This window comes from Anser brachyrhynchus, assembly GCF_964034855.1.
Source record: "Anser brachyrhynchus genome assembly, chromosome: 16".
Classification (NCBI taxonomy): Eukaryota; Metazoa; Chordata; class Aves; order Anseriformes; family Anatidae; genus Anser; species Anser brachyrhynchus.
Genome location: NC_137734.1, coordinates 2,199,042 through 2,211,158, shown reverse-complemented (window position 1 = coordinate 2,211,158; position 12,117 = coordinate 2,199,042). Strand labels below are relative to the sequence as shown.

At 48.5% G+C, this 12,117-nt stretch overlaps 1 protein-coding gene across 2 annotated transcripts in view; it reads right to left on the bottom strand.

The window, feature by feature from the left end:
• The window catches only part of LOC308178829 (uncharacterized protein), a 65,706-nt gene that overhangs the window by 45,286 nt on the left and 8,303 nt on the right, over window positions 1-12,117 (bottom strand). Inside the window, exon 1 of one of the 2 annotated variants that reach the window (XM_080557955.1) lies at window positions 1,571-2,083. The exons of the other annotated variant lie outside the window; for it this stretch is intronic. The gene's annotated coding sequence lies outside the window, so the exon portion shown is untranslated. Of the gene's footprint in view, window positions 1-1,570; window positions 2,084-12,117 lie in introns of those variants that run through there. 2 annotated transcript variants of the gene reach the window in all.

The following is a 12,117-nucleotide window of genomic DNA, read 5'->3' as shown; positions in this document are numbered from 1 at the left end:
AAACAAAACAGGAGAGGGACAGCAGAGAGCCGGAGCTCATGCTGGCAGTCTCCTTGCCCACCTCTGCTGGGCTCGGAGGGCATCCAAGAGGACAAGCAGCCTGAGCCCCCTTGCCAGCGCTGCGCTGAGCCCCAGAGGAGAAAATCAGCATCGGTCCCAGGGGCAGAGCAGCCCCTGCCTGCCTGCTGGCTGCCTGCCAGGCTCTGCTTTGTAATTACCCTGGCACAGATGGCTAATGACTTCGTCCTCTCCTCGCTGATGAGCCGGAGAAGGACTGAACAAGTTTGCTTGTTAGCAGCATGACCCTTCAGGCTGCCTCGTACAAAGGAAAAGAGGCTCCGGGCACTCCAGCAGCACAAAAAAGGTGGACACTTTCCAAAAAAACATCACTTTGGGGAGCAGGCAGGGCACGTTGGGCATCTGTGGTTAGTAGCAAGCTGTGGTTTGAGCTCTGCATCCATCTCCTGTCCACTGACGCATCCTGCCCTCAGCCCTCCACTGCCCTGTTGTGACACCAACACGCTGTGTTGGGAGGGGAGATTTCTGCCTTGCTCAGAGGGAACTGCCAAAAAATAAAATAAAAATCACTCTGCTCTTCCCATGCTGTGTTAGCACACAGCTCCCTGCTTGCCAGCTCCTGCAGAAACACTGACTCTGTGCTGTAGCATCTGGGCACGCACGTGCAAAACTCCGCTACAAAAAACATGCATCACCACTCCTCCAAAATGAGGCTGTTTATTTCTTTTTACCAGCTCTAAACTCCTCCAGAAAACACACAGTGCAGGGCAGCCAGGGAGAGCAGAGCGATGCCTCTGCGGAACAGTGGGCTGGTTTAAATTCTTCTCATTAGGTCGTTAACTGCTGGTTTCATTAGGCTGCCTACAGACAAAACATAATTGCTTAGTGGCTACTGCACAGTAAATAGCCAGTTGGGTTTATTAACGTTCTCACAGCTGTGAACCTGCCAGAGAAATTCTTTTAACTATGCCTTGTAAAGTTTGTTCCTTCCCAAAGAACACGGCAGGTGACCGGTGTTGGGAACAAACCCCCCCGTAAAGGTGTTTTGATGCAGTTTGATGGCACGTGTATGTGCTCTGCACTGAGATCCTGTCCCCAAAATCCAGGTAGACCTTTCTCATCTGGGGCTCTTAGAACTCTCTGGGGAGTTATAACTTTAGTGTTCATTTCACAGGAGCTTTTATAGCCCAAGAGTCAAGGCCAAGGCCATAAAACGCTGCTTAAGCCCTGAGCTGCCTCAAGCTTCTGGATGCTTGGCTCTGAAGGTCTGTTTGGAGCCAGGTCTACGAAGTCCTCTTTAGTAGAAGCCTGTTTTAAACCTTGGCTCGTGCTAAAGACAGCCCCTTAGCTTAATTTACTTAAATGTTCCGCTTAAACTGACATAATTTATAATTGCTCTGCTCAAACTCATGGCTCATCCACTCTTAATTTACTCTGCCTACTTGCAGGCGAGCGAGTTATAGCAGCCCTCAGCACATCCGCACTCCTGCAACACTTTGATAGCCCCCATTTAACTTATGACTATGCAGGCACACATTAGATTCAAGTTTACCTGAATGAGAGCTTTATCCAGATCCTGCAGGAGCTAATAGAGGAGATATTTCAGTATATTCAGTGTGGCTACTATCTCAGGAAAAAAAAAAAAAAAAAAGATCTTGCTTAAATAAGAAGAAAACTTCTGCCAGAATGAGTATAAGAGTATTCCTTTGTTTCACCTAACCATTCAGTAAAAACCCCCACTCAACATCTTATATTATTTCTAGCATTCACTACACAGCCTATTATTAGAAGAGCTGTGGACCTGTGCTGCAGTTAATAATGATCTCTGGCACTTTTTTTAATGCCTTTTTTTTTTTTTTTTCTCCCCTCTCCACATTTCCTTCAACAATAGCTGACCAGGTGCCCTCCTATCTTTTTATCTTCTGTTTAATCTATTTGCTCTCGTCTTCCCATGGCACAGCACACGATGTTTCTCCAGCACACCCTGCTCAGGAGCAGGCACTGGTTGCTATTCCATGATTCACCCACCGCAGCCTCTGGCTTCCCACCTCTTCAGCTTCCCCTGGGTAGAGGAGAGCCAAGGTCAGCCAGATGCAAATGACGTATTTGAAGCTGAAGTGTGACTGGGGAGTGGGGGGGTGTTTTGCTTGATGAGCAGAAGATGAGAGAAAGGTCCTGGCTGTGCCTCATTTATTAAATCACCCTCGGTTGTGCAGGGAAAATTAAGGACAGAGCAATGATGTACCTTTGACCAGCTTCCCGCTGTCATCGTTACTGTCATTAAGGCAAAGGCAGGCACATCCTCTTAGCCTGACTCCTGCTGTGATGAAAACATTGCAAAAAATAATAATAATAAATCCGGGATTTTCATCACATGAGCTCTGCCTTTCCAGCCCTCATACAAAGGGGGCAAAGAAACGAGAAGGATCCTCAAATTCTCCAAAATACCATTAAAATTTTCTTTTTTCTGTATAAGCTTTGGCAACCTAAGCGAAGCAGGTTGGCTCTTCAGACCCTTTCCCTACACACATCTCACAGGGGTGCCTGATCCCACTGCCCGAGCACCCCAAAGCAACACCCTGTGGTGCAGCAGACCCAGCCCCAAATCCCAAGGAGCTGCTGCCATCCTACCAAGCCTGCGTGCCTCCAGCAGGCACCTCTTTGCCAATCTGAGCCAGATCTTCCCCAAACTGGAGTGATCGATTTGTCGTGGAAATGGAGGAGAACCATATTCCTGTCCTCGCAAGGAGAGTCGTCGCTTCACACCTATAACCTCTGCATCAAGGCTTTTTCCCACTGGAGTTGTCCAAGCACAGGGGCAGCTTAAAGGCATCTCCGTGAAATGGGATTGACCCAAGAGAGCTACTCAGCCCCTTAAAAGAGCTGGCTGAGGCAGGCAGTAGAGAATTAATTGATACGCATGTAATTGACACATAACAGCCACAAGGCAAGTGGAAAGTTGAATTCAGAGAATGAAAGGAATAAGAGAAAAAAAACATCAAATAATAAAAGGTAAGGAAAGCACGTCACTCCAACAGGGTAAACAATTTAAAGAAACATGGGGAAAACAAAACAACAACAAAAACACCAACAACTAACAAATAGTAAGCATGATGCCCAGAGCAGAAACAAGCCCAGGGAGATGATGATGAAAGAGCTGAACACGTGCTGCAAGCAACAAGAGAAGTGAAGGGGGCTTGTGTGAGAGGGGAACAAGCCTAAGGAATACCTCTACTTCTTTTCCTAAGTACCTAATCCATTCCCTGCCCATTGTTTTTGTAGGTTTTGTTTTATTACACATTTTTGTATTACGAGATAGAAATCAAGAAGCATAAGAGTAAAGGTGAGGAGAGGTGTGGCTGATTAAGAATAATCCTGCTCGGTACACAAGGCGCAACCTTGTGCATCAGCAGGGCTGCACCTGAGAGATAGGGTATCTCAGAGATGACATAGAAAAAAAAATGGAAATAGAAAGAAAATAAGTCTCAAAAAACAGGTAAAACCTCCAAAACCCGGGAAGGGGAGAGCCAGTGACTGGCATGGGGTCAATTTGCTGCCCACTGGCTCAGCCCTTGGTGCTCGCGGCAGGTCAGGGACACGCTGCGCTCCGAGGCTCTCAAGGCAGCAGCCTCGTCTCCTAGTGCTGAGGCTAATGATGCAAATAATCCCAAGCAGAGCTCATGTCTTTAATTGCTTCTTTCCCTCTTCCCGGGAAGTCCAGTCACCCTGGTTACTACAAGCCCTATTTCCTTCCCCTCCCTGCCAAAGAACAAGCCCCCTCTTGGCGAGCGCTCCCGGGGTAACCTCGCGCTCATCACACCCATGCTCAGAGGAAGGCAGCAAGTTCATTTGTCAGTAATTACACTGATTAACTTCCACAGCCGCCGAGTTCAAGAGCCCTGGAGTGCCTCGGGTTACAAATGTGACTGCAGGAGGAAAAAGCTCCGCTGGATTATGCTGCGGCTGCAGTGGTCCTGGCAAAGGCACCCAGCTGCTCCTTGCCTGCCCTGTGCCAACATCCCAAACCTGGGACAATCACGGCCCAGCACCATTAGATCCACTGTACAAAACAACCCGGGATATTTGCAATTCTCCTCTCAAAGGCAGCATCTCAGGAAAACAGCGTGTTTGTTCCTCCCAGACCTAAAAGCGTACCGCGCTTACCAACAGCCTCAAAAATATATTTCTATTAAACACCTGCATTTTTCACGGAAAGGAGCACACTGAGCCTTTTTTTGTTCTCTTCAAAATCAACCGGAGCTCTTCGGAAAAGGCTGCCACCCCAACTTCTTATTTTTCCCCATTTGGTGGAACATTTTCTTTCTGTTGTTGTTTGTACCAGTGTATTTATACATCTGGCTGAGGCTGCTTAAAATAGTACGACGAGATACCAGGGTGGCAGGGCTGGCAAACTCTGCGCTGGCGCATCCAGCGTTTCTGTTGTTGGAAGCCTTAAATCCACCCCTCTGGTGGGATGAAATAGATGCTACTAATCCAATTTCTAAAATATCAGGCATCAAGCTGACACTATTTTAAGACCGAAAAAAGCCAGTTTAATCAAACCTCTGCTATTTTCTCTTTTTTCTGTTTCACAATTTACGATGGCACACAGGAGGGGGAGATTGTTTTGGGAACGATGTTTTCAGACCTCTAAAAATAATATAAAACTGCTCTGCCACGTTCTGAGCTGTTACACCCACAGCCCTAAAACACACTCCATCACCTCGTGCTCCTGTTTGCTCGAAGCACTGCAGCATAAGGTTTGTCCTTTTTCTTTTATTTGTCCTTTTGTGTTTATTCGGCTATACCACGCTGTTTGTATAGCTGCAGGGACAGAGGCAACCAGAAGCCAGATGCAGGGTGGGGACAAAGCAGAAAATAAATTGTGAGTGGTGACTGATTATGTTATTATTTTAATTATAAGTATTATTATTATAATTATTTCAGCTGGTTTTATTACTGACTATGAGACTGGTGTTTCTAATACATGGAACTGGAAGCTGGCTGAAAGCACAGTCCTGAGTCTGTGATCTGTGAGGGAGCGTTCGCATCCCTCCCAGGAGGATGGATTGGTTTGACACCCTCTGTTCTCCAGCCTTTCCACGTGCCTTTGTCCCAGTGCTCATCCTGCACACACCGACTCCATGCACAGAGCAGTGCTGGGAGCATCACAGCAGCTTTCAGACCCTGGGTCTGATCCTCCTCAAGGGAGGATCGTGCTTATCTGAGTGACAGGGAGGTAGAAAGGCAATCCAGGAATACGATTTCTCTACGCCCAACTTCATCCACTGGCATGAGCAATTGCACACAGGAATGAGGGAGCTGAAGGAACCCAAAATGCTTCACCATACACAAATAAAATCCTGTTTGTGGGCAGAAAAAATCTTACAGACTGAAAACCTACACTGAAGCCTGAGGGCGACCCTGAGCTGTTTCACAGTGTTGGGGATGAAGATGCTCAGGACCTTCCAGGAATACTCAGCAGCCAAAAGGATTGGGCCTGAATCCACCTCAGGAAACAACGTCGGTGCTGTGGGGATGATTTATAAAGCAGGAAGGTTGTGTGAGAGGCTTCCAGCAGGATCTAATGGTGTGCAGGAGCAGGGGAATGCCAGATCCAGCCACCCCACACGCCTTTTTCACCCCAACAGAGCTGCAGCTCGCTGCTGTTCATCACTTTTTATATTTCTCCTGTCAGGTTTATTTTTGAGCAGCTGGTAAATGTGGCTTTCACGATGATCCCACAGGAATCATCCGTACACAGTCTGCAATGCCCACACAGCTAGTGCTAACAAACACCTCCTTTTTATTTTTATTTTTTAAAGAAACAACTGGTGAAGTGTACAACACCAAACTCAAGGAAACATAAACCAGGCCTGACTGACCAGAGGTGACTTTTGGAAGGGTTTAGCTGCACCCCCAGCACGGGTGGGTTCAGGACCACCAGTACACTTGCAGCTCACATAGGCTGCAGCAGGAGGAGCGTGGCCCCAGCCCCGTGCTCCTCTTCAAATACAGAAACGTGGGTCAGCGTACAGACAAAGGCAGCAAGAAAAATGAGACAGCATTAATCAGCTCAGTGAGCAACGAGAGATCGCCACACCATCTGCCCCTCTGCTTTTATTAATCTTAGGCACCGTGACACAGACAAACCTGGGCTGTCATTTCCCCTTTGATTGTCTTATGCTAGTTGCCATCCTCCGGCTTCATTTCCTGCTTATCTAGCTCGCTGCCATTCAGCCTGAGCAGAAAGGATTTTCTCCTCTTCGCAAGGTGCCAGGACACCCGCTTTATGGCCCTGTGAAACGTGGCTTTCCACCAAAAAATGTCCCTGCACCCACCTGGCTCAGCCACCATTTCCCACCCATGCAGCAACCTGGGCACCCTCTGTACAGAGCAGAAATCAACCCAAAATGAAAGCTTTAGGTCTTCTCATCCACAACAAACATGGGTCGCAAAGGTTTGCTCCTGGATTATGGGTGTGACTTTTATTAGTAGGTTCAGGACTTCAATATTGTTCCCAGCTAAGCTGCACAGATAATATTTCAGAGCAGAGGAGATCAGCACATCTCCTGTAACACGCAGCAAGAATTATCAGATCTGGTTATTCAGGCCGCACGAACTGATGCTTTTTCACCTTTGTGCAAAGATAATTATTAGTCTGTCACTGACACGGCCAACAGCCCCTCCTGCCTGGCCCTTGTGGGTCACCCCCCAGTCCTGGCTCCCAGTCGGGCCTTGGCAGCAGGGGGTGGCACGTGGCACCTCATCCCGGTTCTCCTGAGCCTTCTCCTCCCCAGCTGTCTCCAGACAGGCTGTGTGGGCACTGCCTGACGAGCCGACAGCAGCAGCATTAAAGTGTCACCTTGTTGACACCGAGGTGCATGTCACCATGTCACGTCAAGTCCCACGCAGCCTCACAGGGATGCACGGGGCTGTGGCACCAGCACGAGCGAACCCAACCGGGGGCACCCAAAGGGGTGAGGTGGGACCCGTGGGACCCAGCCTGAGGTTGGGGCAGGAGCTGGGATGTGGGGTCCCTGCCCCGCTGCCACTTCTCCAGCTGGGTCCTCAGGAGCTGCTCCTGGGCTGCTCCGAGCACAAGACATGCTTCTCCCAGGAAATATTATCAAGCATCCGAATGGATGCAAGGAATTTGTGAACGGATTAAAGAGACCAAATCCACAAGTTTTTCATCATGAGCTGTTTGCCCAGAGGCGCAGCTCCTTCCTGAGCCTTGCAACAGCACAGCACAACGAACAGCCAGTGAATTACTTCACTTTGTGCTTTTCTTCCACATCGCTGCTGCAGGGTAGCTCACGGGTGATAAATGCCCACTGGCCAGAGAAGAGCATCCATTCACTGCTGAGCCCCGTGTGCTGCTACCAAGAACAAATGAGAGGGCAAAGGTTTGTTGGCACCAAAGGTGCTGGGCAATGCTGTGTCCTCAGTCCCTGTGAGGCAGGGAGGTGGCATCTGCCGGGGACAATGCTGTAGCTTAACACTGACTTAAATACCAGAATATTGAATTCTTTTGATTTTCTGTACAAGGCAGTGGACGTTTCTAAGAATATGTAAATTGAAGACTGGATTTTGCAACCACTGGACAAAATTCCATAAGTTATCATTGGCAAACTCCTTTGTTTTTACCTGTATGCCATCAATGAACACACTCACAGGTGAGGCAGTGTCTGCAGCTGAAAATTGGAGCTAGCGAGCCGCTGGATGCACAGCAGCTCTCCATCCACCTCCTCTTGCTGATGGCCAGGAGTTCCTCCTCATTCCCAGCCTGAACGGCCAGCTATTCCCAGTCATCCTTCAGCAAACAGTGCTTTTCATGCTTAATTTGCTCTCTCTCTGGTATGCATCTGTATACACAGAGTGCCAAGGCACAGACACTTTCATGGCTGCGAGTTGTGCCGTTTCTCCATGCTATTTCCCTCCAAGATCATTGCACGGTTTGGTTCTGGCTCAGTACTTGAAGCCTTGATACCACAGAGTCAACAGCAGCTTTCCTATCAATTTCCAGAGGCTTTGGATTGAGGCCATAGAAAGGAAAATACAGCAAAGATATTCCAAGCAGAGGCTCTAGGAAAGTTAATAAAACGCCTCATGCCTGTGCTTGCTGCAGGGAAGGATCAGCTTTCCTGTTTAGTGCTGCTTATTAAGTCATTACAAACAATTAAAGCAGCAGAGAGGAGGAAGACAGAGCTGTCGTCTCCAGCTCCCCAGCCTGCCTCTCTGCCCCCGGCATGAATTTCATGAGACACAAATCTCCCAGCGGGAACCTCTCAGCAATTGATTTCCTGCTTGTGAAATACAGCAGGAAGACATCCTGGTTTTCCTGACAAAAAAAAATGAAAGGAGATGAAAGGGAAAAATTTGCCTCGATTCATTCTTTCCAAGCAGCACAGCTGCAGTGACAAGCCTGCCCAGCCAGGAGGCCCCAGCAGGAACAAACCACAGCACCCATGGGACCCCAGAGGGCAGGAGCTCAGCCAGGCATGTCTTTTCTCTGCCATTTCCCCCAAACAGGTGATCTCCCAGCCCATTTTTCTCTTTAGCTATTCCGCCTCCCTCAAAAGCTGCGTGCCTGGGATTGCTTGGGAGCGAGTCAACAGCTCCATCACAGCTCGGAGCCTCGGGAAGCAGCAATTTGAGCAAAACACCCACCAGCCAAGACAAGGCAGGGCCACTTATCAACCCATTCCGACATCTCCTGGACTCACTTGAATGCTCAAGAGAGTTAAAAAAAGCCAACCTGTTTTCTAGGAACAGGCTGCACGACAGCAACGTAGCAGCCTGGGATGCGCAGCGGCGATAAAAGCCTGGTGCGCGGGGAAGGAGCCGGCACAGCAGCACATCAGAGCAGCTCCATTACTGACAATGCTGCCAGCTCAATTGCTGCTGGCTCGCCATTTGGGTCACTTTTGTTGCTTTTACGTTAACTATGTGTCTCACGCACCGTAATTGTGTTTTCCCTCCCTGCGACCACATGAAAAACATCTGCCGATTGCCTGTCTTTCTCTTACCTTATGTTTTCCCCCTATAAAATGGGTAAAATTGAGATTGCTTTCACACTGGAAACAAGCCCATAAGCTTCTCTGTGGATTTCAATACAGACCAAATGATGAAGTTTCCATTATTCAGGTGCCCCAGGGCAGCAAGGCAAGGAAAAGCAGGGACGCGAACACCAGGAGCAGCAGCCCCACAGAGCAGCACGATGGAAAATGCAGGGTGATAGAAAGCCCTGAGGCTTATTTTCCTTCATCACCGTGGAGTGAGAGACCAGAAATAATTATTGAGGAAGGCCTTAGTGCTTGTCCCCAGACACGGCCTGTGTGCAATTGCTCCCTGCGATCAGGTGCATGGCACTTCCCTGGGTTTTTTTCCTCCTCTCCCTTCCTGCAGAATTGCTGCAGGGCCAAAGGGCTGCTGCAGAGAGCAAATACCAGAGAACCAATTGCACCATGAAATGAGAGGACAGCTCCCCTTCGAGGAGCTTCCTACAGCAGTGTTTTCCTCTTAACTGTTTGACAAGTGGCTGCTGGCAGTCTCCCAGACAAACGTGTCCCCGTGCTGCAGCTGAGCTTTACCACTTAAGTTTCCTTGCATCAGCTGAGCCTCCTGGGTGCTAACTCCAAGCACACATGGGACAAGACATGCCATTGTAAGCTTTTTTACCATGGTTTGCATGAGTTTGCCTTCCCTTGTGCTTGGAGGGAGCAGCACACTCGCTGTTAGCCCAGCTGCTAAGCCTGCAGCCCAGACAAGCTGGCATTCGCACCACAAGGACCAATGGTTTGCCTCTCACACCAGTTTCCCTCCAGCCCAGGATACCCCCTCAGCCCTTGCAGGGCTGTAGCAGGATCCTACCAGCTCCACGTCGTATGGAGCAGACCAAGGAGCGCTGCAAAGCTACTCAGGAAAGAGAGATGTTATTGCAGACCTACAGCTTCCTCACCTTCACCCTCTTGGCCATATGTCAAGGATGCTCAGCCTTAACCCCAAAAAAGGCAGCACACAGAGGTTGCAAAAACCTCTATTCCTGCTCACTCCCAGCTGCTGCACGGTTCTGCTGAGCCCACGAACCTGCCAGGGAGCAGCACTGCCAGCCCCTGATTGCAGCGAGGAGTTCATCGCATCCTCCCGGTAAATTAGGATGTTCTGGAGGACAGACGAGTAATTGATTGCTAAGTAACCTGCAGAGACATGAAACCGCTCAGCAGTTATCTAGTACTCACTAAGCAACACAAAAAGGTTATTGATGCAGTTGGGGAGCGTTTCTGTACAGCGTGCGCTCCCGTAACTCCTGACATCCGAGGCAGAGAAACGCATCACTTAGCATTTACAAGCAGCAAGCAATTCTTATTACAAAAATCAGCCTCCTGGCAAGGAGCCTCGGTGAGAGCCTGCAGGAACCAGTGGGAACGGACCGCTTACAAGGAAACCCTTTTTGTCCACCTTCAAGTGAAATTGAGGAGCCAGATCTCACAAAGCCCACACGTGGTCTGTGCCAGTACGATGACACTCGGATATTACTGAGGATCACTGGTATTGTGAGTGGAAAGATTTATTCGGTCCTAACACACCCCTCCAACACAGAATGCCTCCTCCTGCTCCATCAGCTTGTCTGGAATTACTCACCTGGCAGGAGGCCTGGCCCCAGGGAGCTCCGTGCTTCAGAAACTGTTCTCTATGGAAGAGAGATTTGGTGTTTTCTTCCCCCCTGCTTCGCCTCCACAAGAATCTGAAACACCTTCTGTGATTTGATTGCCTAGAATTGAAGTTGCATCAATAGGATTTCAGTCTGGGAGCAGCTTTCCCCACACACGTACAGTGTGCAAACACCACGCTGCGACCTGGCAGCTTCATTTCCCCAGGGAATTTGATTTTAGGGGGGGGGGTTGCTTTATGGCTGCCTGGGATTTGGGGTCCAAATTAAGTTTAAAGGGAGATGAATCAGGTCCTACTGATTTATGTTTGCTGCTCTTTTGGTTATTTCTGGCACACATACTAAAACTATCCCTACCTTCATTTGCTTGGAGCCAAATGCCTGTTACATCCATGCCCATAGGGTGCAGGTGCGGAGGGTCCAGAAGCTTGAAGCCTCAGTCCACAGCAATGCCTTTGGGTGTATATATATATATATATTTTTTTTTTTTTTGGCATTTCACAACACACCATTTCCTACTGAGGCTCGCCTCTGTTATGCAACTTTCATTTGCTCCATCTCATGCTGAAACTCAACAAGGATCATGCTTTCAAAAACTGAATTATCATTAGCAGGTATTTGGCTACACAGATTGCGATGACCTAGTCAGGCAGGCACAAGCTGCAAAAGTGAGCCGTAATAAATGATTTTAGTTCAAAGCCATAGAGTAACATTTGGCTACACTCAAATCCAGCCTCCTACTTTTCCCTTCCCCCCCCCCAAGTATAACTGATGATATCATAAACTCATAACCTGCTATCTTGGTTCGCCTGAAGAGCATTCGTAGAAAGGTGCCAGCTCTGTGCAATCACCCTAGAATGCATTGTGCCAGAAGACAGATTTCACACTTTTTAAAAAAAATCTAAACAATGAACATTGTACAAAATATTAAAACATTTTTCTAAAACATGGTATTAACATGGAGATGAGTCATTTCACTGTCATAACACCAGTGGGGAAGGGGAGCTGGAGTGAACAAAGCAAATTCATTCAGCAGCAATTTGCACTCCATAACCCTCCGATGATTAGCCTTTTAGGCCAGACGAGCTCCGCTACTTAAGCAGAAGAGGTGACACATTTAGCTGTTGCTTAGAGATATTGGAATATATTGCACAGAGCCTGCTCCCCAGCGAGCATCCCCAAAGAGCTCTGTGCTGGCTTTCTGCGGATGCATTAACCCCGTTGCAACGCCTTGGTTTGCAGTCACGCAGCTCTCAAAGCAAGACCAGGAGTGACAGGGGGTGACCTCCCAGAAGTGACATTTTAGATGTGTTTAGAAAAAGTCAAGGCAGCAACTTGTACCACCTGAAAGCGGCTCAGAGGCTCCAAGGGCCATTAGCAGCTCTGCAATAAGCAGTTTAATAGCAAGTAAATGAGGTACAGTT